The sequence below is a fragment of the Triturus cristatus genome, chromosome 2_2, assembly GCF_964204655.1.
Source record: "Triturus cristatus chromosome 2_2, aTriCri1.1, whole genome shotgun sequence".
NCBI lineage: Eukaryota > Metazoa > Chordata > Amphibia > Caudata > Salamandridae > Triturus > Triturus cristatus.
The window spans coordinates 616,841,176-616,869,043 of NC_140582.1; positions in this window are offsets into that span (position 1 = coordinate 616,841,176).

Below are 27,868 nucleotides of genomic sequence, written 5' to 3' on the forward strand. Positions count from 1 at the left end.
GTTATTTGGAGGAAAACACGTCATAGTTTTTGGAGATCTTTTGCAACTTACTCCAGTTAAAGGACAACCAGTGTTTAATACTGTGACACATGAAGACACGAAGAAGTCATTGGGAAGCATCGGTAATACAAATATTTGGTCCTTCTTTGAGTACAAGGAACTTACTACTAATATGAGGCAAGCAAACGATGAAGAATATGGAAGTATTCTGAAAGATATCAGGATTGGACTACTCACAGAAGCTGGCAAAAAAGCATTACAGAGTCGGCTGCTACATAATTTATTTCCAAAGGAAGAAATAGTTGCAGAGAAGATATACAAGAACATTGCAGAAAAGAAAAGTGTCATCTGCTTAATGCCAACTCTACGTGAATGCTCAATATTCAATGAGGAGCTTTTGAAATTGGAAAAGGAAGATATCAGGAAATTGGAAGCAGTGGACAAAATTGAGGATGGAAGAATTACTGTCACATTAACAGGCACACTGAAATATAAATTGGATTCACTAGAGAAGAACATTTCCAAAACAGCTGGATTAGAAAAAAATCTATATGTTTGCATGAACTGTAGAGTATTTTTAAGGAGAAATTTGGATGTTGAAAAAGGTTTAGTTAATGGAGCTATGGGAAGAGTTGTGGGTTTTATTAATTATCAGAAAAAAGATGGAATTGAATGTTTAAAAATAAAATTTGATCAGATAGAAGAAGTTAAAGACATTTGTCGTTGTTCAGTTCGTTTCATGCTTGTGAAAGATTTATATGTACGTAGGAAGCAGTTTCCGTTTTCTCTAGCATATGCTGTAACTATTCACAAGTCTCAAAGATTGACTGTAGATTGTGCATTTGTGAACATTGGTTCAACTGTGTTCAAAGAAGGTATGGCATATGTTGCTTTGTCACGAGTGAAAACATTATCAGGTTTATTCATGATAGACTTTGATGATTCAAAAGTTAGTGCTGATACAAATTGTGTAAAGGAGTATAATAGATTAAGAAGAAGCTATGCTCCTCATTTAGGTCAGTATCCTGTGTTGGAGAAACGTGTAGTTTCTCGTAAAAGGAGAAATGAGAATATCTGTAATGAAGATGTAGAGAGGAGGAAAAAAAAGAGGAGTGATGTAATTGCAAGCAAAAAGAATAAGGAAAATGAAGAACAGGTTGTAGGATGTCATTTTGAAAATAGCTCTGGTGTCAACTGCTACGCAAATGTAGTGCTGAATGTTGCATTTTATCTGGAAAGTTTGCAAGAGCAGATAATAGTAAATCAGGGAAAAAGATTCTGTTCTGTGCTGAGTCTCCTTTTTGAAAAGCTGAGTAATGATAAAACTCAAATAGAAAGTGCTACTGAAATTAGAAAACTTTTAGATGTATGTTCAGGACAAACACAGTTTTCTCAAAATGTACAGCAAGACGCACAGGAATTCTTGATGTATTTTCTTCAGGTACTGGAAGAAGAAGGGGTTCCCATTGAAAATGTATTTGGTCTCTCTTATAAATGGGAACATAGTTGTGAAAACTGTTATAATATATGTGGCTCTAATGTTGATAATGAAAGGTTTATTTATTTAACATTGCCAGAGAGTAAAACAGTCACTTTTGCTAAATTAGTTAAAGATGCTAATCATAGCATGCAATGCGGTGAGTGTAAATCTGACATGTTTTCAATGTTAATTTTAAAGGAATACGGACAGTATGTAATTTTAATGATGCAACGATGTAGAGCTGATGGTTCAAAATTGGATACTTTAATAAAGAAGTTTACAGGACAGCAATTATCAATTTCAGGAAAAACTTTTGTAACAGTTGCAATAATTTTCCATGATGGACCTACTGTAACTTCTGGTCATTACACAGTTTATCTTAAATGTGAAAAAGGTTGGACACTGTGTAATGATTCCCAATTGATTTTTAAGCAACGTTTGCCTTTTGATTTAGCAAATTCCTATCTAATCTTCCTGAAACCTAAATTTTAGAGAGATTTGGCAACATCTGGACAAAACAATTTTACCATTTTATTGGATTACCATTGGAATTTACAAATAAAAAGATTTTACAAATTATCATTTGGCCTAATGGAAAGGTAACCAATTGTAATGTGGAATTTTTCCATTTTTTAATGAAACTTTGGAAAACCAAAAATTTAGAAAAAATCGGTAACATCTGCACAATTTAAATTTTGGAATGTTATTGGATTGCCATTGGAAATTTTTTCAAAAAAGATTTTTAAAATTACTATTTGGCCATGCGGAAAGGTAAACAATTCTATTGTGGACTTATTTAATTATTAATAAATCTTTCGGAAACCAAAATGTTACAGAGAATCGGTGAGATCTGTACAATTTAAACTTTAGTTTTTTATTGGATTACCATTGGAAATTTAATCAAAATAGAATTTTAAAATTACTATTTGGCCTAAAGGAAATGGAACCAGATGTATTGTGGAGTTATTTGAGATATATTATTGTGATCATACTTCTGAAACAAAAATATCAGACGGTATTTTAAAGAAATAAGTATTGATATTAGATGATATTTTTTAAGAATATTATGCATTTCTATAAAGTTATGTTTATGCAAAAAGAGATTGTGGGCTTTTTTAAAACAATCTTTGAGATTGTTAATTTTTTTTTTGCCCGCTGTTAAATGATGAATGCAATTGCTTTCACAATTTATAGTGAAATGCAATATATTCTGAAAACAGCAAAAATAAGGCAAAAATATTTTTTGAAAAATATGTAAATATGTGTACTGTATTATAAAATGTTTTATTAAATATTAATACTTTTTTCTTTTTTTTCAGATTGAGATAGAAAATTTTCGAAAACTAGAACCATTTTTAAAGCAATTTAAAAAAAAATTAAATGAATAAATATTTTTTTGAGTGGGTATGGTAAGTCAATAATATCATGGTCCCTTTTTCCCACTTCTCTACAATCACATTTTCAGTTTTTCATTGTAGTCTCTCAAGGACCTTGTAATGTGATAATTGATTTTTAGTGTTTTTAAAAAAAAAAAAAAAAAAATTACGCGTACCGTACGCGTACGGTAACAAAAAAATAAAAAAAAGTTTTTAAAAACATATATAAAAAATAGATGAAAGGTAAGGTTGGCTCTTAAAAGAGCCGTTGTGTTCATGCAGGGACAGAGGAAAGAAAGAATGGGAATATTAGACGGTACGACAAGTGTGCTGATCTATTTTATTGTTCACTAGGGAAATACTGGTCTCCCTATAACAAATTAGATCATGACAAGTGGCGCACCGTATTTCAACCCTCAGAAACCGAGGGTTAGTTTCCAGAGGACCAGAAAAAGGAGATGCTCCCCCCACAGATGAAGGGCTCACCTGACCTGCAGAAGAAGGACTCGGCACTGCAGATGATGGTCCAGGCTGAGCTGCTGTGGATGTGCTTGGTTGATTTACTGAAGGGTTACCTTCAGTAAGTCGAGCATGTGTCCTTCTGTGTACATCCTTAAGGTGTCTCATCATGGTGTGATTCCCGAAGGAATACTTCCTGTCGGGATTCCCTCTTGAAAGTACACGGCCACACAGCTTACAAGTCACTAAGGGTGCATTTACCTTTTGCTGGCCTTCTGGAAAAGAAAAATACTCCCATATGTAAGAGGTCTTTTGTTTCCTCGCTCTCTGCCTCAAGGTAGTGCTGCTAGCCTCACTCTCAGAAGGGCTCTGCTGTTTTGCCATCGTATCACAAAGACAACCCAGCTCCTTCTCCTAAGGGATCACAAGCAGAAATGAGGGGAATGGGTGTGGTGTAGGAGAGTTCTAGAACTGAAAGTAGTTTCAACCAATCAAAAGTTTTGTTTCATGATCACATGACCTACCGTACGCTTACGGTACGCTTACGGTGCGCTTACGGCAAAAGTACTCATGCGCGTAAAAAAGACACGCGCTCGCGCGCATGCGCAAAACAGGCACGCCCCTTCACTTCCGCGTAACGTGCGCGTGCAGCGTACGCGTTACGCGCTATGCGCGCGTGACGTGCGTCTACGCAAATTGCGTAAATGAACGCAAACAGCGTAGAAATCTAACGTAATTACAGCAAGACGTGCGCTTACCGTACGCACACGGTAAAAAAAAAAAAAAAAAAATGTATTGCTAATAAATTTTACCTGTTTATTTTAAAAAAATTGTAAAATAAAAACATATTGTAGAATTTTTAAAATTTAACCATAGTCTTTAAAAAAGGATAGACAATTAAAATAAAAAGAAGAAAAAAAAAAAATAGCATTTAAAAAACCTTGCAAATTCACTGAAAAAACCATGGGTTTCACTCACGTTATAGTTAGGAATTAGCATTTAAAAAACCTTGCAAATTCACTGAAAAAACCATGGGTTTCACACACGTTATAGTTAGGAATTAGCATTTAAAAAACCTTGCAAATTCAGTGAAAAAAACCATAGGTTTCACACATGTTATAGTTAGCTAGACATTTCACTCGTAAAAAACCAATGAAATTCCCCCGTTATAGTTAGTTCAGCTAACTATAACTCGCGCGCCCGCAATGCACTACTGATGACGTCACATATTACATCACTCATGACATGGTCAGTGACATCACTCATGACATCACTGATGACATCTCAAATGACATCACTGATGACATTATCCTTGTGACAGAGTGGTAGACCTCCTCTCACCCTAATATAACCTTTGATACAAACATTCAAAAATAGAGACTGACAATTTTCAAAAAAATGGACATACCAATAACAGTTACAACAACCTATTCAGTAATTCTAAGATCCACATACACATCCACTCATCCACCAACAATCCTATACAGTCACTCATACATGTACTCACACATCATATGTACTCATACACCTAAACATCCTGTAACACAATGCCACTCACCCATAGAGTTACTCACACACATAGTCACTCATGCTAATAAAGAATCAAACATCCATTTACTTGCATATACAGTTATACACACACCACCACACTTACTTTTACAGAAACTTACACATACTTAGTCTTTTAAACAATCACTTATAGAAACACATACTTATTCATACAGAAAGTCTACCAATCTCTCACTCTCACATATACTCACTTATAAACACCAATAGTCACATATACTAGTTTAAAACATATGTAGTTACTTATGAAGACACTATTGAGACATTCATTCACTCACTAACACACCCATGCACACACTCATCCACCCATACAGTCCTGCACACATGCTGTCTTCAACACATGCAAACAGTGAGTCACTCATTCATGCATCTATGCACTACGTAATACCCCCCACCGCACCATGAAGACACTCAAACACTCATACTGATACTCAAAAAACCAACTAATAACCTATATAGACACTCATGTAGCTATTCACCAACCCATGCAGCCACTTATATACAAAGTGAGAGACTGATACAGGTATTTACACATTTAAACATTACTCACTTAGCCATGTATTCAAAAAGATACACTTAATCAGTCAGTAATACAATCAATTTTTCAAAAACAAATCATCAATTTAGACACTTATATACTCATTTATTCTTCCCTCGACCTTGAGATATACATATATTAAACATATTTAATTTTCAGAAAAACACACATTCACTGGATGATGTCATCAGTGATGTCATTTGAGATGTCATCAGTGATGTCATGAGTGATGTCACTGACCATGTCATGAGTGATGTAATATGTGACGTCATCAGTAGTGCATTGCGGGCGCGCGAGTTATAGTTAGCTGAACTAACTATAACGGGGGAATTTCATTGGTTTTTTACGAGTGAAATGTCCAGCTAACTATAACATGTGTGAAACCTATGGTTTTTTCACTGAATATATATATATATATATGTATGTATATATATATATATATATATTAACCCTGGGCGTAGTTCGCGTAGCCGCGCTTCGAGAAGCTTCGCAAAGATGTACTTGCGACCTTCGCGTAGCTTCGCGAGCTTGCGTAGCTGCTTGGTGCGCCCGTTCGCGATGGCTTTTTCTTGTTCGGGAGTGCGGTGAGCGTGTTCGGGGAGCTGTTTGCATGCTCGGGGGATATATCTCGCAATCTTACCCATGCGGTCGCCAACGGCGCGGCCATCTTGTTTTTCAATTGTCCCGCCCGCTAGCGATGCCTATTTCCTATTCCGGGTCGCGGATAGCGTGTTCGCGATGTGCATTGATGTGTTTGGGAGCGCATTTTACTTGTTCGCGATGAATAGTACATGTTCGCGAGAAATATGGCGCGAACTTACCCACGCGGTCGCGAATTGGCGCGGCCATCTTGTTTTTCACTCTATGCTATGGTTCTGGGCCTACTTTTGTATCCTCCCTTTATCTTTGCAATCCTTTGTCTTTAAAGCATTTTTTCTGACTTTTTTTAGTTATTATCTATCTCGCTCTTTGCCTAAGTTTATATTTTGCATTTTATTTCTAATTTTACTGTGTTTTGGTTACTTTTATCAAGTTCTTTCTATCTTCTTCCCCCTAACTTTTTTTCCCCTTCTAACTTTTCTTTTCCGCCTCCCACCCACCCCAGAACCATGGCCAAGGGCACACCGAGTGCCAAGGGCAAGGGACCTGCAGGAGCAGAGAAGGGCCGCCTGCCTTGCGGCAGAATGTGTCCTGCAGGGGTGCAGGCCCGGCAACTATTTGGGGAGGAGGAGGTGACCGCCCTTGTTTTTTTCATCCAGCGCCCCCTCCCCTTGAACTTGGCAGCAGGCGGCAGGCCCGGCTCCAGGTACGCGACCCAGGAGCGGCACCGTCGGTGGGCGAAGGTGCACTGGGCCGTGTTCCAGTGCTCTGGGGTCCGGTGCACCCGCAATCAGCTAGCCCACCGGTGGTCCGACATCCTGGTCCGGGAGCAGGACCTGTTGGACCTGCTAGGTATCGAGGTCGTCGGGCTTGGTGAGTAACTGATTGTGTATAATAAATTTGATGAACAACAAGGTTACTGCTGTGTGCCAAGCATTGCTGGTAAATTACGTTCCAAAAAGCAAAATGTTCTTTGATTTAAGCCAAGGACCTAGGTGCTTGGTAGTACTCTTACTTCTTTGCAAGTTAGTTTGCGCTAGCTTGTGCTGCTGATGCTGATTATGTAAGTTTATTTTACAGCACTGAAGTTAGGTATTGCGATTTGCTAGAGAGACTCTAGTCCTTCCATTGTCCTAGTGTGAAATAGTGGTGGATGGATATTGGATACTAGGTTTAGTTTGTTAGTATTAGTTAATAATTGTTTTATGCGGTCTGCGTGACGCCTCCTCTGTCACTGATTGCTGCTTACCCCAGTCCTCCATCGAACATTTTGTACTTTGTTTCGTGAGTGGTAGGCTTAGCATGGTCAGTCAGTAGCAGAACTAGATCAGAATCATGCAACCAACCCACAATTTGTTGTATGTATGTATGCACTAATGTATGCATGTGTCCTCCATCTCATCTATGCATTTGATGGCTGAAAAAACATGGAAATGCAGACTTAGTGAACAATTGGCCCGTCTGGAATAGGTGGTGTAGGTCAGGTGGTACTTACTAGGCTTCGTATTGTAATCAGAATGATTATGGAACACTGGAGTGTTCAAATAAGTAGACGATCCGTGAATGCAGGAAGAAGGCAGTAGTCGATCCATCTGATTAGATAGGTCAATTTTATTGCAATTGTTGTTTCCTAAAATGTTGTTTGACTTATTTTTCAAAATGATTTATTATTATTTGTTTCACAGCACTTCTTAATGTTTGTCTTTCTTTATTATATTTTACATGATCATCAGCACCACCCAGGGGCAACAAGACGGGGTCGGAGTCGGCTGGGGGAACCACAGGACCGCTCCTCTACCGAGGCTCCTGCTGCTGGCCCCAGTAAGTCCTCCAGTGGTTATATTGACATTTATATTTCCCTAACTTTACTGCATCTTTTTTTTTCCGAACTATAAATTATGGTTCCACTTTCTAATTCTATTTTTTTACAAACGCTTACTTCTTTGACCTTGACTATCTGTTTATCCCTGCCATTAACTAAGTTGCTTCTAACTGCCTCTGATATGACTCTCTGTACTACTACTACTACTACTATTACTATTTATTACTCTGTCTGTAGCGAAGCTTGCACAGTTGCCCACTCTTTATAGAAGGTTTTCTTTGGAATAATAAAACTCTGATTGACCAATAGCTCGATCCACTGTGTCCTGTCCTTTGGGTTGTCCTCTTCAAGTCTTCTCAATGTTGAGGCTTTGAGAATTACCACAAACAAAATGGCCAACCAGATTTTTGACTAGTATTTTTGATCGGATAGTACATGATACTACTATTGTCCAGTGATTCTGCAGAGCCACATACAGAACTATGCACAACAAAATAGGATGTTGCTGATGGGAGGTTGGAACTTACTGATCACACCTCAGTCCGAAGAACCCACGATCCCCTGACCGATTAGCTATAGTGTCTCACATTAGGGTCCCACTCCCGACCCCCCCCACGAAGAAGATACACAATGTTGATGATGACTGAGACAGACAACCCAGAACATAATAATTAATAACACCATTTTGCTCACTCACTTGTGTAAGTCCACCCCACCACACCAAATACCACAAAGTCTATGTGTAAGTTCAAAAGGTTTATTTGAAACAAGTATCAAACTCTGTACATCGTTAATATGAAATTTAATTTACTACAGCCATAGTCAATAAGCCAGCAAAAAGCCTAACATTAAAACAGTAAACATTTACAAGTGCATGACAACAAGAACAAGAGCCAAGATCTTTTGAATTCTGGAAGACCCCTCACCGTAGAACGTAGAAATACTGGTTACATCATCTTTCATCCAATATGCTTTGTAAATCTCTGGTTTGTAGAAGGGAATTTTCCGCCTATTATATGAGAAAAATGTCGCGCGTTAGCCGTTAGATAGTATACTGGTGAATGCAAGCATTTTGCAGTCATGGCAAAAAGTGTAACATGTATGTGATGGCTAAGCAATATGGACTAAACAACCTCAATAAGTGGGTTGTTTTTCGACCTCTTCACTTGTACGCAACAGTCAAGTGGCCTCAAAGGCATCTACTGCACATGTCAATAAGCTGGCAGGTATAATTAAATATGCACCAAAAGAGAAGTAGTCGACATGATGAATCTAAAAGGGTTACACATGGCTCAGGCTAACTTGCAAAAGAGTAGAGTAGGACTAGATGACCCTAGAAAGTGGAACCATATCACTACTAGTGTCTGTCTACTGACTGTACTTAATGTCTAGTGCTGATGTATGTTGTATTAACTTTTTTTTCAATGTTCCAAGTGAACACTTAAAATAGGGGGAGGTTTCCAGGCATCTAAAAATTTGTGTTGTTTTTTTCTAGGCACACTACCATTCACCAGTGCCGGCGGGGCCAGCGGCGATGCGGCCATTCCGGAGGGGATCAGGAGAACTGGCTGTACCTGCAGGAGAGACAGGGGGGGAGCCAGCAACAGTGGCCGGCGGCGGTAAGTTATATTAATTACTTCTTGACATCACTACTAGATGGAAGTGTGTTCACTATTTCACTGTACTGTTCGACTTATTACGTTGTAGTGAACATTCTACAACAGTTGAAGAAGACACCCTTTACTTAGCATTAGCAGCGTGAGTTGAGTAACCAATGGACTCTTGTATTTGACTCCAAAATCAGCTGTGAAGGTTTTATGGAGAAGACAAACTCAGATCAGATGACCTTGATGGATGTGTTGAACAAAGAGGGAAAGAAGTTAAGGGTGGAAGGACGGGCGAGATAAATAATATGACTGACTGGCAGAGAAGGATATGTTGTTGGAAGCATGCATAGGTGGCTGATAGTAATCAGATCAGATGCATGGGTTGTTGAAGGATGGGTGGAAGGTGAAAGAGAATGCCTGCCTGGGTGGGCGACACAGTAAGGGTGGATAGTGCTAGATAGCAAGAATCAGCGTTGTTTGGTTCTCAAAGCCAAGGCAAGCAAGGAAGGAGTGGAAGCATGGGTGGTTGTTGGTGAAACCAACTAAGTATGAGATATATAAAAAAGAAGGATAAATGTTTACTTTAATGGATGTATGCCTCGATGTACTACTACTACTATCATCATCAATAGACAGTATAGGTGGAAAGTGTCACTGGAGATTCTTACTTTGAAGAAAATGTAAAAGAAACTGCGCAAAAGTAGCAAAGCGTAGGGGAATATAGGTAGTATTATCAGAAGAATACAGTAGACTTGCAGTAGTTTGCAAGCACGTCATATATATATATATATATATATATATATATATCTGCGATTCGACAGCGTCTCAGCCTTTTAACAGCCACACAGGGACACGGACCACAGATTTGTGCCAATTTTCGTTTTTATTCAGATGCCGCCATAACACGTTTCAACTCCTTCGAGTCTTGTTCACATGGTAACGTTTCTTAGCGGCAGAAGCATTTTTAAAGTAATAATGTGCTCTGTGATTGGTTCACACAAATCTATGGACATAGTAGAGGTATTCTACGTGGCTTTTGTCACATTTATCATATATTGCACAAATACATTTCTTAACAATTACAATTTGCGTTAGATGTTATTATGATTTGCAATTTTTCCAATGTTCATAATAGTAATATATTTTGACATGGTATGCTTAAAATAATACATGCTTAAATGCGGTTTCTGTGAATTTTATAATCATACTAGAAATGTATTTTGTAAAAAAAATATTTTTTTTTTTTCGTGTAAAATACCCTCAATTTAACAAGAGAAGACCTGTATCCGAAATTGTGCAAATAGTGCTATAAAGTGCTACATTGATATGAAGTAAAATGTGCAAGTGCATTTAAAAAAAAATATATATATATATATATTTCATTGTCACACCAATATTGCTGTTGGTAGGCATTGCCATATAAAAATATTATATTAATAAGATGTTTTTCTCTGATCTTGTTCAAAGTAGTATCAGGTATAGACAGACTAGAGAAATGTATGGTTGAATATGCATAATGCATCATATAAGGGGTATTTTGGTAATACTTGAACATACATCTCAAACATGTGGTGCAAAATCATGCTTACATAAATACAAATATATAAATACATAAATAAATATATAAATATATAAATATATAAATAAGCACATAAATACACCAATATTTAAAATATATAAATATGTCATGTTTTCAAATTTCTCATAAAATTCCATAAAACTTTACCAATATTATTCGGTTCCCAAGAGTACATGCTAGACAGATAGGAGGTTATTCATATGCAAGTATATAGATCTTCCGTGATATTGAGACCACCTGGGGTCTTTGTGTCGAGGTTTAAAATGTACTGTGTTTCTAGTTTTCTCAGTTTAACCTCTCTGTTCCCACCACGTCTACTTTGGGGGATACAGTCTATTAGGAAGAATCTTAAATCCTGACTTTTTGAGTTATGGTATTCACGGAAATGTCTGGCTACCGGATATGTGTTGTCATGATTGTTGATGGCTCTTATATGTTGCAGGATCCGTTTGTGTGCTTGTAGCTTAGTGCTACCGATGTATTGTAGCCCACAGAGACATATTAGAACATAAATAACATATTCCGTCTTGCAAGTAAGTAGCTTTTTTATTTTGATTTCCTCCTTACAAAAGGGTGTTGAGTATGTAGTTCTGTTTATGCCCAGCTGGCATGCCTTGCATGTTTTGCATCTATAAAAACCATAATGGGTTTTGAGCCAACCACAAGATTCAATTACTTCGGGAGTTCATGGATAATCCTCTCTTGTAGGTAATAGATACTTTTTTAGGCAGAGATTCTCCTAGGACTGGATCGCTTAGGATAAGTGGCCAATTACTCATTATAATTTTGCGTAGCTCTTTATGTTGGTTGTTGTAGTCCATAATGAAGCGAAATTCTCTTTTGGCACTATCGTCCGTAGCATTTACTGCTAATGACTGGAATTTCTTAGATTTAGGTTTTATTAAGTCTAAGCGATCCCTGTTCATGGATTTGGCTATTGCTCCATCTATGGTTTTATGAGAATATCCCCTGGCAAGGAATCTATTTTTGGCTAGTATTTGTTCCTGTTTGAGGACTATCTCGTCACTGTTTATACGTCTTAATCTGAGCATTTCCCCGTAGGGAATGCTGTTGATTAAGTGTCGAGGATGGGCACTAGAATTGTGCAGAGTTGAATTACCTGCTGTTTTTTTGCGGTAAAGTTTGGTTTCTATTTTGTTTTTATCAATGTATATGGTAGTGTCAAGAAAATTAACAGATGAGTTGTTGATAATACCTGTAAATTTGAGATTTAAATTGTTATTGTTGATAGAGGTTAGGAAATTTTCTGCCTCCTGTTGTCCTCCCTTCCATATTATAAAAAGATCATCTATAAATCTCAACCAGATAATAATGTTGTTCTTCAAGATTTCTCTAAATTCATTGGTTAGAACCAGCTCCTCCCACCAACCCATGTGAAGACATGCGTAGCTGGGGGAGAAGCTGGCTCCCATAGCTACTCCTGTTAACTGTTGATAATGCATGTTATTGAACATAAAGACATTGTTATTTAAACAAAATTCAACCATGTCTATTAACATTTTGCTGTGGTGTGTTAATTTTGACGTCCCCCAGCTTAAATAATGTCGAAGTGCTTGTAGTCCATCACAGTGTTTAATGCTCGTGTAGAGCGATGTTACATCTAATGCCATCATTAGATAGTCCTCCTGCCATTGGATGTCTTTAAGTTTGTGAAGGAAATCACTTGTATCCCTTACATATGATTTTAAACCTTGTACATGACTTTGCAAGTAATAATCCACATATTGTGAGGTATGTTCTAGTAAACTCCCACGTGCCGATATGATTGGTCTGCCAGGTGGTTGAGTTTTGTTCTTATGGATCTTGGGAATAAAGTACATGGATGCTGTTGTTGGGCTATCATTTTTTAGGAAATTGTATTCTTCCTTGGTTATAAGGTCTTTAATTCTCCAATTTAGTAATTTGACATTGTACTGCTGGTATATTGTTTTTAGATCTGCTCCATTTATTTTTGCATAACATTTGCCATCATTTAGTTGTGATAATGCTTCCTTAAGGTACTCCATTTTCTTCCAGATAACAATATTACCCCCCTTGTCCGAATTTCGTATGACTATGGAGGGATCATTGCTCAGTTTTGACATTAATTTATTGTAATCCGCTGATCTTTTATTATATCTAATTTTTTCATTCCGTACCTTGTGATGTAGCTTCTTGATGGCACCAGTTAAGTGTTCATTAAAAACATCAATGGAGTCTCTTTGACTAATTGGTACGAATGTGGATTTTGGCTTGAAGGGTGATGGGATTTCTGCTCCTTCCATACTGATGTTAATATTCGGCTCCATCATTGGTTCGTTGTCGAGTTGTACATTGCCTTCGCACCATAGATCATTGAGAGTGTCCAGTAGTAAAGTTTCTTGATTAGCCACAGTTGGATTTGATCTTATTGCCCCTGTCACTGTTGTCATTGTTGGATTCTCAGGATTAACTTTTTTTGTTTTTGTTTTGTCTTTTTCTTGTAATAAAAAGTGTTTTTTTAGTTTTAATTTTCTTATACTCCTGTAAATATCCATCCTGGTTCTTGGATAATTGAAGTTGCTTTCCGGACAGAAAGATAGGCCTAGGCTCAGAATTTGTTCTTCCGCTTTGGTTAGATCAATGTCAGATAAATTGATGATAGTTTGGTTAGTTTCATTGCTTAAACTCACTTTCTCATCCATCTTCCCCTGGCTCTCCTTCTGGGATTTGATGGCGCTAATTCTCGCCTTGCGCCTCTGCCTTCGTTTGTAATTTCTTGACTTTCTGTCGGTTGAACTCGTGGGCGTAGGGTTTGCCATCTGTCCATACATAAAAAATTGATCTCATCTCCTGGCTCAGGCACCGGTTCCGATATCCCCACTGTTTTGTCTCTTAGTTCGGAGTCCGAACCACTATCCATTGCGGAGCTTAGATCAGAGTTGTATATTGGGGTAACCAATTTATCTCTTGTTGATGTGTCTTTTCTTTGACTTTCCTTTAGGTTTGCTCTGGTACGTCTCAAAGAATCGTATTTCCTAGAGAAGGTGAAAATCTGTCCCAATTCATAGTCTTTCTTATCTCTTATGAATTTGTAGGCTTTCCTTTCCTTTATTTTGTCCTCCTCCTTTTTCAAGCGTGTCAACATTTCCTTGCGTAATTTATCAATTTGTGATTGGTTTGCCTCGGTTTTCTCGTAATTTGAAATTTCCTCATTCAGTTTGTCAATCTGTTCCAATAATACGGTACGGTCAATTTCGGCATACTTAATTAGAATTAGGACTACATTTCTGGAGGATTCAAGATTACATTGTGCCCATTCCTGCATCAATTTTGGGTTTGGGTTCTCGTAACTTGGGGCGATAAAGATTCTGAGGCCGCGTGGTATACGTCCCACATCGATGTAACCTTGTAAGGATTTTGATTCCCACCATTTGCTTTGCTCCTATATATATATATTATCAAGCGGAAGCCCCTGCCTCCCACTCTGGGGACCACTCCCTACCTATTATTATTTATGTATTTTCGATTGGGTCAGCCAGTCTGCAAAGGGTGGCCTATCTGTTGTTTATGGTTGGTTACACAATCAATGAAAGCAAAGTACCCTCTACAGTAGCGGTTGGTGGTGGGAGTGCTGGCGGGCAGTGACATGGGGAGAGAACGGGTGGGTGGCACTGGCGAGTAAACTGTGTATTACGGCCAAATACAGGTAATCAACATAAAAATAAATAAAATTATTTTCAATGTGCGCACTGCACTGCCGAATGCGATGCAGTGCGTGCAAATTTTTTTTTATTTATGTATTGATTAATTACCTGTGATTGTGTTTAATCCATAGTTTACTATCCCCACCCTGCACCTAAAAATCGTCACCGCCCGGCAGCACTCCCACCACCGACCGCTACTGACCTGATGTCGTATCGCATTAGCATCTATAATATGAATATAAGCAATGATCATTGGATCAGATTAATAATAAGCCTTTTTGTAGTACCCAGGGCAGGGTGTAAGTGAAATTTGCCCTCATGTAACAGACAGAGTATGGCCAGTGCCACCGGCTGTAAGGCGCCATACAAAAATATGAGCTTCCCCACCTGCAGACAGTAGTAGTAAATAAAACTAACGTGAGTCTGCATCATGTGGCTCATATCTGTTTCTCTTGCGTGCAAGCTTAGCTGACTGAGCTGGCATGCCGGTTACAACAAGGTTATGTAATTGGGCTAAACTACATATAAGAACAACACGACTGGTGTACCGGAGTACATAGTACGATTATATTTATAATGTCGCAAACTCCCACAAATGTTAGAGTCCAAGGAAGTAGGAGTAGAGATACTTACCACCAAATCACAAATGTTATGAACTGTGCTTGCTAGTGATACTGTGACACTATGTGTTGAATGATTTTAGTGTTTCTGTTTTGCTAAGAGTATTGGCTACAACATGTTCTTTTTCTTTCTTGATATAGATACTCCTTCCACATCAACAAAACCATCTCGGAAGGAGTTGGCCGCTAGGGCCCGGCGCCGTAAACTGGAGGCAATCTGCGAACATTATCGCCGGCTGGGGGCTCAGGAGGAGGCGGCTGCAACTGTAGCCTTCTGCATATGCCCCTGGCTCCAGTCAGGCCCTGGCTCTAGTTTCACGGCGCCGTGGTCCGGCAGCCACCCGCCACCGCGCCTTCATTTCAAGCACTGCTGCCCCCACCCTTCATGTAACTGCAGGGCATTTCGCCGCCAGCTGCTCCGCCGGATGGCCCGCTTAGAGGAGAACCTGGAGGAGCGGGTAAAAATCCTGGTGGACAAATACCTCAAGGCCCGCCGACCTCGTGATTTGCCCCTTTTTTATTTCCTTTTGTTGGGGGGTGGGTTTTTGGGCATTGGGGATTCGTTCGGACATTGGGAATCTTGGACTTTCATTTTGTTTTGGACATTGGTTGGGGTTAGGGAGGGGTGTGGGTTAGGTCAGAGTGGGATAGTTTATTTTTGTTAGGGGATATTACATTTTATTCTATTTACTTATACAATGTTACTGTTTTGTGGTGGGTTACAGTTTTCAGAATTCAATCTAAGTTACATGGTTTGTTAATTTGTTTCCGTGCTGCTGCATGCCCTCAGCCAGTGTTTGATTTAAAAGATCTGCCGATTTTGTAACACACAAACCGATAGATGCAGTACCCCTCACTGAGTTATTTTTAATTGTCATAATAGTACTGTCAGTCTCTCCTCCTAGTCCATACCTCCCACCAAACGTATCTTACCTGTGATTGATGATGAAGTTCGGCACACTGATGGCTGCATGGTTGGTTTCCCAAATTGACGGAGAAGATGCCATTATTGTGGTGGTAGTAGTAGACACTGGCAATAGCATTTGAAAAAAGAAAGAGAAAGTCACTTGACTGAGAGACTTTGGGAGGAGTAGTAGAACAGAACACAAAGTAAACTACAGCATGGGTGGGCAAGCAGAAGAAGATCCTTGCCCTGCCTTATTTGAAATTCAATTAGTGTTGCTTTCACCACATCTGCCCCAGCAAGCTTGTGATCAATTGGTGGTGTACATTTAATGTAGTCATCACATCACACCTCAATATAAATCACACAGCCCGGGGGAAGAGGGTTAGAGATTGATGAATGGATGGGAAGTGGGGTTTTGGGAAAGGTTTGAGAAAGAAAAATAGACAGTATACATGGACACAACAAAAGTAAAACACAATCTTGTAAGACGGCCATGATCCATTATCAAAGAAATCAAAGTATAAAGTGAGAAAAAGCAAATGCATGCATGCTGAGGAAGAGAACTTGATGGTTAATGATAATGAGTTGTACTTACTATAACTACTATTACCCAATGAGACAGTACAGGTAAGAAATTATTAATATGACATTTTCCTTGCCTGTCTGCCGCCCTCAGAGCTCAGACCGAAACAAATTACATGCTGTACCAGGCTTACTTTTATTTTTCAAGCTAGCAAAGCAAATTAAAAAATAGTTGTAGGGATCACTTAACAAACAAACCACAACACACAGTCATAATGATTGAAGAGAAAAAAGCAATCAAATAAATTTAAAGAAGAATGATAAATGATACTAAAGTTACAAATGTGGAGTTGCATCATTCTTGTCATTCCTCTTGGTCCTCCCTTCCATGGACACTCCGCACATCAATCTTGGGTACCACTGCCTGCCTGATGCGGATTGGTAAGGTAAGTGTGAGTCGTTTCTCCCACAATAGCACAGGTTAAAGGCCGGCCTGTAAGTGTAGATGGAAAAACAAACGGGGTATTGAAAAATTACTGCATTTAAAACAATAAACTCAATTACAGTGGAGTGCAAGACGAGAAGACAAGACTCTGGAGAGAACACTTTCAGACTGAGGCAGCTTGGATAGGATACATAGTGTCTACTCTACAGCATTAAGCTACAACAACAACGGGACAGGACTCGGGAGCCAGCACAGCCACAGAACAGGAGAACCGCGGCACAGGCCAGGCACCCTACCCCTTACTTACATTTTGACCGAGCCAGAGAAATGTCATATGCACTGCAGCAACCTAGCATTTTCCAAATGAAGTGACTAAATCAATGCGCCACTGTCCCTCATACCACTACACTCTACTCCAGTCCACACCACTACACGGACATCTAGCCTAGGTCTGCTGTGGTTCTTGTTCAAACTGTTTACCTTTTAAGTCAGCCCATGAAACGCAGTTATTCCGTCAATTTTCTCTGATCCAACTCACTGTTTGCAAAGATAGTATGCTCAGCAGCATCATGATGATGACCGTGTGGTATGTATTCTCCAACACCAACTCAGTCTGTAGTGACTGATTAAGTATAATATATTCCATATTACAAAATTGCAACGGATATTGGCCGGCACCTGCAGTGGTAGGAGTACAATGTGGTTATTATTAAACAACAAGGAAACATTAACTGTCACCACACCTGAGTCACTTTGACTTTGTCGATAAACTAGTATAGTTCTACTTCATGGCATGCACAATTATTCGTAGTCACCCAGCATCCAATGCAATGCATGCCATCATTCACAATATTAATCACTCATTACCTGTCTTGCTGTTCTCTTTGGCTGTCAGATCTTATGCCTGCCTAGCCTTCTGACAGTCAGTGATGAGTTTCTTTCGGCTTGGAAACAAAACGGAATATAGCTGGAGTCACGTTTCACTTATTATGGAGGGACTGTTAGAGGCAACATGTATTGTACTATTCTCCATCTCCATCCAATGTCTGGCTTGCTTGAAATGTACTTAGGGAGAGTAAGGAAGATGAAGCAGGACCCTGAGGAGTGGAGTTGACAGTTATGCACAGACGTGCAACTCCAATAGGGAAATAAAAAGAGGAGACTGTTGATGGATTTGTTGTGATTAGATTTTGAACCAGAAAAACTGATACACAGTCACACACAAATAAAGGAAGGGAGAACAATTTGAAAGGCTAGTTGTCAGGGAAGAGGAGCTCGTCCTCAAACTCTGGTGGTTCGGACATAGGTGCGTCTAACAACCCACTACTTATGTAATCGAAGTCACTCCCCTCTTCCTGCTGTGATTCACGTATTTTGTACTCCAGTGGTATAAAGTGTTGATTCATTTTGATCATGGTTAACCTTTCAACACTTTTGGGTGAGAGACTGGTCCTTTTGACAGTAACAATGGCACCAGCAGCACTGAAAACACGCTCTGAAGACACACTTGCAACAGGGCTAGCTTTATCGCCAGCCTGCTGAGCACTGGCCATTGGCTTCTTTTCCCATACCAATACACCAATGGGCTTTGCTCCATGATGTCCTCTGTTGTGTCATCTAGATAGGCCTGAACCATCCGCTCAGTGTTCAGGCGTGCTCCGATTTGCTTGACCTCTTTTGCATCAGTCATGGACGTACAAAACCCTTTCCGTAGAAACCAATCACCTGCCGTTTTTTTAAATGTGCCTGATGATCCTGTTGGTGCTGTTGATGTTATTGCTGGCAGTGTTGTTGACTGCTGGGAGGCAAACGCACTGCTCTCGGCCTCTGAAGTAGAACTTGACTCTGGGTGCCCTGCAGTACTTTTTCTGCCCTGGGGGGGCGGGCCTTTAATTAAGATCCTTTCGTTTTCAAAGTCAGTGGCTTCCTCAGCTATCAAAGTTTTGTAGTGGGCAACATCCACTTCTGAAAAAGGAATTACTTCATTACTGCGCAGCAATAATTTGTAACGTGGATCCAAAATTGAGGCAGTAATGTAATGTGGATGTGACACAATGTTATTTTGAATCCTTGTATTGTCAGATAAGCGAGCGACTAAGGTGTCTGCCAAATAATATGCGTCTACTTTGTCATCCACACCTGTGTACATTTCTGACACCTCCTTCAGCTCTTGCTCTAGCATGTACAACAATGGGATAGCTTGGTCCATAGTACAGTCCTCCCTGCTCACTTCACGTGTGAAGACCTCAAAAGGAAGTAGCATCTCTGTCAGGCATTTGACGAGGTCCCATTGGGCCATATCAACTCTCATGCCTTTCACAGTAGGATCCCCTGACCTTTTCATGACATAAGCATTAAGTGGTATGTACTGCTCAAACAGACGCTCAAGCATGTAATACGTTGAGTTCCAACGTGTTAGCACCTCCTGGATGAGTGCTTTGACTGTCATTTTATGCACACGTTGAATGACCCTCAGCTGCTTCCGGGCTTTAAAAGAATGGTTGAAATGTGTGCATATTCTTCTGCAGGTGGTCAGTAAGCTGCTGACTTTGCTTTCATTTTTCAGAAAGTCTTGAACAACAATGTTAATGCAGTGTGCCAAACATGGGACCCTGAAATAGCCACCATCTTTCATGGCCCTAACTTCATTACTGCCATTGTCCGTGGCAACAAAACCAATGGTAAGCCCTCTTGGTCGCAGCCACTCAAGCACCTTGCTGTTAAACTCATCCAAAATGTTTGCAGCAGTATGAGATTTCTCCATAGCAAACATGGCTACAGTTGCATGTTTGCGAGTGTCTTTAAAAATCTCAGCGGTGTCAACAAGACCGTTAAATATCTTATCTTTAAGACCCAAAAAAGAGACCCAGTGTGCAGTGATGCACATGTAATCAGTGGCTTGGCAACTGGTCCACATGTCTGTTGTCAGGTGTATACTCTGAACAGCACTCTGTTTTAAGGCTTTTCTAAGTAATTCCAGCACATCGTGATGTAGTGCTGGAACAGCAACTCTTGCGAAATAGTAGCGGCTGGGAACTTTCCATTTCGGGCAGATGGTGGTCACAAATTCAAGAAAACCCACCCCTTCAACAAAAGAAAAAGGGAGAAGGTCCAGTGCTAACATTTTAGCCAGCTTCGCATTGTACAAACGTGCTATTGGGTGGTTGCGTTCGTACTGCCCCTCTGGCCTACTAAACATGCTAAGAATGGTAGGCTGCATGGTATTCCTTCCTGTGGTCAACGTCACACTTTTTGGGCCAGCAGTACTCCTTGGTGTCTCACGCTGACTCTTACTCTTGTGCCAATGAGATGTAGCTGAGGATGTGGGCGTTACCACTGCAGTGCTGGGGACAGGGCTACTTTGTGTACCACTAGCACAGAGAATGTCTCCCTCTTCTTCCTGTTCTACCGTGAGCAGACTTTCTACTCATTTATGCCCAACAGCAATGGTTCCAGTTTTTTTCATGCGACTAAGGTGCTCCTCCCACTGGATTGCGTGGTGTTTTTTCAGATGGGTCATTTGGACTCCGGTACCATAGTTTGTACCAAGCTTACCACGACTAACAGAGGTATGACAAACAGAGCATATAGCAATGTTCTCCTCCTTTCCACTAACCGTAAAGAAGTCCCACACTGGGGAGCTTAACTTTTGTCTCCTGCTGGAGGTGCCACTCCCACTTCCAATGCCGGATGAACAGGAGGGTGTGTGTTGAATTTGACTCTGTGCAGTACCACTACCTACTTCTGCTGAGGTGGTGCTTGTGCTGGATGTAGGACGCTGCCGGCCCTTTGCTAATGTAAATATGGAAGCTGGAGGTCGTGTTCGTGTTACCTGTGTTGGAGGTATGCGTGCTACATCCCTCGCAGCCATTTGTGTAAAAATGTTGGTCTCCATCTCCTCAGGCCCGGGAGTGATGTTCGTGATGACTGGCTCACCATCATCATCATCCTCCTGCTCTTCTACATCAACCTCCATAAGTGTAAGGCTTTCTGGAACCTTCCTTTTCCCATGCCTGCTCTTGTGACCTGTTTCCCTCTCAGACTCAGTTTGTGGCTTCCAAGTGGCATCTAGATCATCAGAAGGGGGGCTTGGTGAAGAACTTGATGTACTAACCCTCCTTTTCCTTGCTGGGTTTTTGGAAGCCAATGGAACTTCTAAAGGAGTGGCTTCCTCTTCTTCCTCTGCATGAGGCTCAATTTCCTGAACTGCCCCTACTTCGGGAGGAACTACAGGCACTTTTGCAGGGGGTGGTTGCAGCTGTTGACCACTTATCTGCTGTGTTCCCTCCTGCGTTGATTGTGTACTACAATGAGATAGCGATAAGTTTAGTTGAGGCTCAACATCACTGCTTTCCACCATAAGGCTGGCTACCTCTTCCACACTCATCTGCTTGGGCCTGGGTTGGTGGGTTGGGCCCACTGATGTGGAGGTGCTGCACCCAGCTTGGCCCCCCGACACCGCTGCTGCAGGCGTCATTTTTGGTGTTCCAAAAAAGGTTTTGGGAGGCACACCAGACTTAAGTAACACTTCCTTCTTCTTCTGTTCCTTCTTTTCCATGGCAACTTTCTTGGTACCGGAGGACCTGCTACCTGCTTTCTTTGGGGGCATCTTCTTCAGATGTCAAAACAGCACTCAGTTGCACAAGTTGCAGAGATGCCTGGTCAGGTAACTCACACGTCACGTCGTGTACAGCAGCAGGACGTCGGTCTGGCACCACAACAGTCGATGATGATGACACACCTCCTCTGTCTTTTGTGCACCTAAAAGCAAAAAAGCCAGAAGAACATCAGTCAAAAGATAAATAATATAATATATAACTTATTAGTGTCTGGTGGGTGGTCACAATTATAAAATTTTATGAAATCAGTGAACAACAACTGTATAGCCAGCCATTAAAGAGACTGACAAGGCCAGGGATCCTGGTGTATTTGTACTGTGTACACTCAGGAAGAAGAATAGCAAAGAACAAAAACATAAATGTAGTCTAGCCTGTTTGCCCTAAATAAAAATGTATGCATCTTATGGGATGGATGCAGCATCAGGGAGCAACAACAACGAACATATACACATAAAAACTAAAGGCATTTATTTACAACACTCAAAAAGTGAAATCTACCCCCGAAAAAAAGTAAAGGCCACATTTTACAATTCCATCCAAAGCCATACATGATGTTGAAATTTAACGCACAACACAAAAACAGTTGTTTAAATTCCATGCACCTGTGATGATTGATAAGTAGTACCCCTGGGCCTACTGTACAACTAGGCCACAAGCTTGGAGGCCTATGGAAAAAGCACAGTGGCTGGTACCACAAAATGGCCGCCACCACATGGCCAGGCCACTCACAAAAACAAGAAAAGGTCAGGAATACAAGACAGACAATGCAGGCCTATTGCAAAAGCACAATGCCTGTCTCAACAAAATGGCCCCCACACATGCTCAGGCCACCCACCACAATAATAACCAAAAAGTGATTGCAAAGGACAGGAACAGGAAGTTGTAGTGTCTGTGGAACTTACTTACTCTCATAAAAAATATTTTTTTTAAAATAAAAGCTTCTCCGTGCTCCAAAACTACAGCTGAATGACAACTTGAGGAGTTTTTTTAGCAAAATGCACAAAATCAGCGTTTTCGAGATGGATTTATGTTGCTCGCGAGATATTGTTTGCCAGATTGCAAATGCTGCATGTTCGGGATCGCGAACTGTACAAAAATGCTTTATCGCCTGCGCGGACACGCATATTGAGAGCGCGAAAATGCTGAAAACTGTAAGTCCGCGTTGTCGCGCTGTGCAGAGTTACTGAAAGTACGAGAGCCGAATCCCTAGGGTTACCTACTGGCTGAAAAGCCCTATTTATTTAACACACACCCAAAAACTGATATCTCACCCCAAAAAAAACCTTTTGCAATGAAACCCAAAGCCATACACGGTGTAAAAAAATAATTCAACACACAACACAAAATGCAAATTTAAATAATGCACCAAAGATTTGAGGATGACTACCTCTGGGCGTACTGGCAGACTAGGCCACAAGCTTGGAACAGAATGGCAAAAACAAGCACACTGCTTGGATGGCTCCACAAAATGGCCGCCACACACCCACAACAACAACAAGAAATGGAAGACAGTCAATGTACGCCTATGGCAAAAGCACAATGCCTGCCTTCCTAAAATGGCCGCCACACACATGCTCAGGCCACCCACCACAATAATAACCAAAAAGTGATTACAAAGGACAGGAACAGGAAGTTGTAGTGTCTGTGGAACCTACTTACTATCATAAAAAATATTTAAAAAAAAATAAAAGCTTCTCCGTGCACCAAAACTACAGCTGGATGACAACCTGAGGAGTTTTTTTAGCAAAATGCACAAAATCAGCGTTTTCGAGATGGATTTATGTTGCTCGCGAGATATTGTTTGCCAGATTGCAAATGCTGCGTGTTCGGGATCGCGAACTGTACAAAAATGCTTTATCGCGTGCGTGAACACGCATATTGAGAGCGTGAAAATGCCGAAAACTGTTAGTCCGCGTTGTCGCGCTGTGCCGAGTTACCGAAAGTACGCAAGCTGAATCCCTACGGTTACCTACTGGCTTAAAAGCCCTATTTATTTAACATACACCCAAAAACTGCTATCCCACCCCAAAAAAAACCTTTTGCAATAAAATCCAAAGCCATCCATGGTGTAAAAAAAAAATCAACAGACAACACAAACTGTAAATTTAAATAACGCACCAAAGATTTAAGGCTGACTAACTCTGGGCCTACTGGCAGACTAGGCCACAAGCTTGGAACAGTCAATGTAAGCCTATGGCAAAAGCACCATGCCTGCCTTCACAAAATGGCAGCCCCACACATGGCCAGGATTACACAACAACAACAAGCATAAGCCAAGTGGAACAAAGAAAAGAAATGCAGGCCTTTATGGAAAAAGAAGCACACACTACTAAACTACCACCACAAAATTGCCACAAGCCACATGGGCACTCACAGTCACAACAGGCCATGGAAAAAAATGAACTGAAGCAGGCCTATAATAGATGACGGGACAAAGGAGGCCTGCTAAACAACACAGCTTTAATCCAAAAATGAAAATCAACAGGGCTACGAAAGGATTGGAAAGAAGTTACACATCAAGCACACACATCCAACAAAGGTATTTCACACACAAACACACACCAACAGTCAAATACACCACAGCCACATTTAGCATTTCAATCCTATGCCATCCATGCCCTACATGATGTTGAAAATTCTACAGACACCATGAAACATGGACCCATGGGTACCCTAATGGCATAAATTGCAGAGAAAAACAACTAGGCCCCTATTGAAAGTACAGGCCACCCGCCACAACAATAATTTTAAAAAACAATGAAAATCCCAGAAAAATGTAGGTACAAACAAGCCGCAATGAAACAACACACCAATTCTCCAACTTACTTGTAGTAAATTAAATCTCAAATCAAAAAGTCATCAAATAAATCCAATCCAATGGTATGATGCAGCAAACAGACACAAAAAGTGAACCTTCCAGCTCCAAATCCAAATGAAAGTGAACAGTACATGCACAAAGCACTGGGAGGAGCCTGCTGGACAGGAACAGGAAGTTGTAGACTCAGGGGCACTTCCATCCTCTTGAAAAAAAGAGTTAAAAAAATTAAAGGACTCCTCCTTACACAAAAGACTACAGCAAAATCACAATCTGAGGAGTTTTTCTGAGCAAAATGATCATTTTAGAGAAGGTTTTACGAAGCTCGCGAGATGTTCTTACGAAGAAAGCCGCCGGAAGTCAGCTCGCGCGCCCGAATGACGTGTTGGCGATCGCACACTCTCGCGGGCTTGGGGAGCCATATTACAAATCTCGTGGCGCTTGCGAACGGACAGAAAAGCAAGTTGGCGATCGCAGAATCATGGTAAGACGTTACCACGCACGCGAGGAAGCAAAAGTACTACGCTATGCGCTAGATTGCGTAGCAATCTGCAACTTCGCGCTCTACGCGAATCGCGAAGTTGCCTAAACTTCGCAAGCTCCGCGAACGGAGCGTAGTTCAACACCCAAGCTTAATATATATATATATATGGAGTTGGAGTTGGAGGTTTCAGCTGTTGCAGGCGTGGATACTTTGCGGAACACTGCGATTCTCCACCATGCCAGCCCACTATGGGGAATGCAGTTTTCGACACAAAACCGGCTGCTACCACTATGGAAAAGAATCCCACTATGGTAGTGAACTCCTTTGCCCAGAATGCACTGTTTATTGAGGGTGGAGTCAATGACATAAAATATGAGCAGCTGTGGGGGTTTGTGTTGATGCCAGTGATCAAGGGCAGTTGGCCCGAAACATGTTTGGCGCTTCTTGACATGGAGGAGTAACACGCTGTTTTTTGCTTACCTGCAATAAAGAAAGGATATACCTCTCACTGTGTAGGCATTCTCAAGCAGGGAAACTTTTTGTGATGAACTTTAAATGCGGTGCTCCTCGTCGCGAGAATGCCCCCCGCATACTTGCTGGCCACGGACCCATTCATATAGTGTTCCGTGGAGTTGGAGGTTTCAGCTGTTGCAGGCGTGGATACTTTGCGGAACACTGCGATTCTCCAGCAGGCCAGCCCACTAGGGGGAATGCAGTTTTCGACACAAAACCGGCTGCTACCACTATGGAAAAGAATCCCACTATGGTAATGAACTCCTTTGCCCAGAATGCACTGTTTATTGAGGGTGGAGTCAATGACATAAAATATGAGCAGCTGCGGGGGTTTGTGTTGATGCCAGTGATCAAGGGCAGTTGGCCCGAAACATGTTTGGCGCTTCTTGACATGGAGGAGTAACACGCTGTTTTTTGCTTACCTGCAATAAAGAAAGGATATACCTCTCACTGCGTAGGCATTCTCAAGCAGGGAAACTTTTTGTGATGGACTTTAAATGCGGCGCTCCTCGTCGCGAGAATGCCCCCAGCATACTTGCTGGCCACAGACCCGTTCATATAGTGTTCCGTGGAGTTGGAGGTTTCAGCTGTTGCAGGCGTGGATACTTTGCGGAACACTGCGATTCTCCACCATACCAGCCCACTATGGGGAATGCAGTTTTCGACACAAAACCAGCTGCTACCACTATGGAAAAGAATCCCACTATGGTAGTGAACTCCTTTGCCCAGAATGCACTGTTTATTGAGGGTGGAGTCAATGACATAAAATATGAGCAGCTACGTGGGTTTGTGTTGATGCCAGTGATCAAGGGCAGTTGGCCCGAAACATGTTTGGCGCTTCTTGACATGGAGGAGTAACACGCTGTTTTTTGCTTACCTGCAATAAAGAAAGGATATACCTCTCACTGCGTAGGCATTCTCAAGCAGGGAAGCGTTTTGTGATGGACTTTAAATGCGGCGCTCCTCATTGCGAGAATGCCCCCCGCATACTTGCTGGCCACGGACCCGTTCATATAGTGTTCTGTGGAGTTGGAGGTTTCAGCTGTTGCAGGCATGTATACTTTGCGGAACACTGCGATTCTCCACCATGCCAGCCCACTATGGGGAATGCAGTTTTCGACACAAAACCGGCTGCTACCACTATGGAAAAGAATCCCACCATGGTAATGAACTCCTTTGCCCAGAATGCACTGTTTATTGAGGGTGGAGTCAATGACATAAAATATGAGCAGCTGCGGGGGTTTGTGTTGATGCCAGTGATCAAGGGCATTTGGCCCGAAACATGTTTGCGCTTCTTGACATGGAGAAGTAACACGCTGTTTTTGCTTACCTGCAATAAAGAAAGGATATTCCTCTCACTGCGTAGGCATTCTCAAGCAGGGAAACTTTCTGTGATGGATATATATATATATATATTCACTTAAAAAACCATAGGTTTCACACATGTTATAGTTAGCTGTACATTTCACTCGTAAAAAAACAATGAAATTCCACGTTATAGTTAGATCAGGTAACTATAACTTGCGCGCCCACAATAAACTGCTGATGACGTCACATATTACATCACTCATGACATGGTCAGTGACATCACTCATCACATCAATGATGACATCTGAAATGACACATTGTGGATTGCGGTCGCGCAAGTTATAGTTACCTGATCTAACTATAACGTGGAATTTCATTGTTTTTTTACGAGTGAAATGTACAGCTAACTATAACATGTGTGAAACCTATGGTTTTTTAAGTGAATTTGCAAGGTTTTTTAAATGCTAATTCCTAACTATAACATGTGTGAAACCTATGGTTTTTTCAGTGAATTTGTACGATTTTTTAAATGCTAAGTTATGTATTTATTTTTTATTTTTTTTTCTGGTTTTTCACCGTGCACACACCCTGCGTGCACGGTGCGCTTCGCCTCGCCTTTTTTTACACAGTAACTATTTTTTTTTCTCCTTTGCGGGTCCTTCAATTTATTTAATAAATGTGATTGTTATTTCGTTTTTTTGTTTTATTTTATTTTTTTGCCGTGCGCGTACGGTAAGCTTACCGTACGCGCACTCCGCGATTTTTTTTTTTAATTATTAAATGTATTTTTCGTACTTTTTGGTCCTTCGTGGACCCCCTGACAAACGCTAGGGGGTCTGCAACTCTCTTCGTTGCCCCCTTTTCACGTTATCCACCTTTGTTTTTCAGTGTGAGAGACAGAAAATGGCGGCCGACACTCACT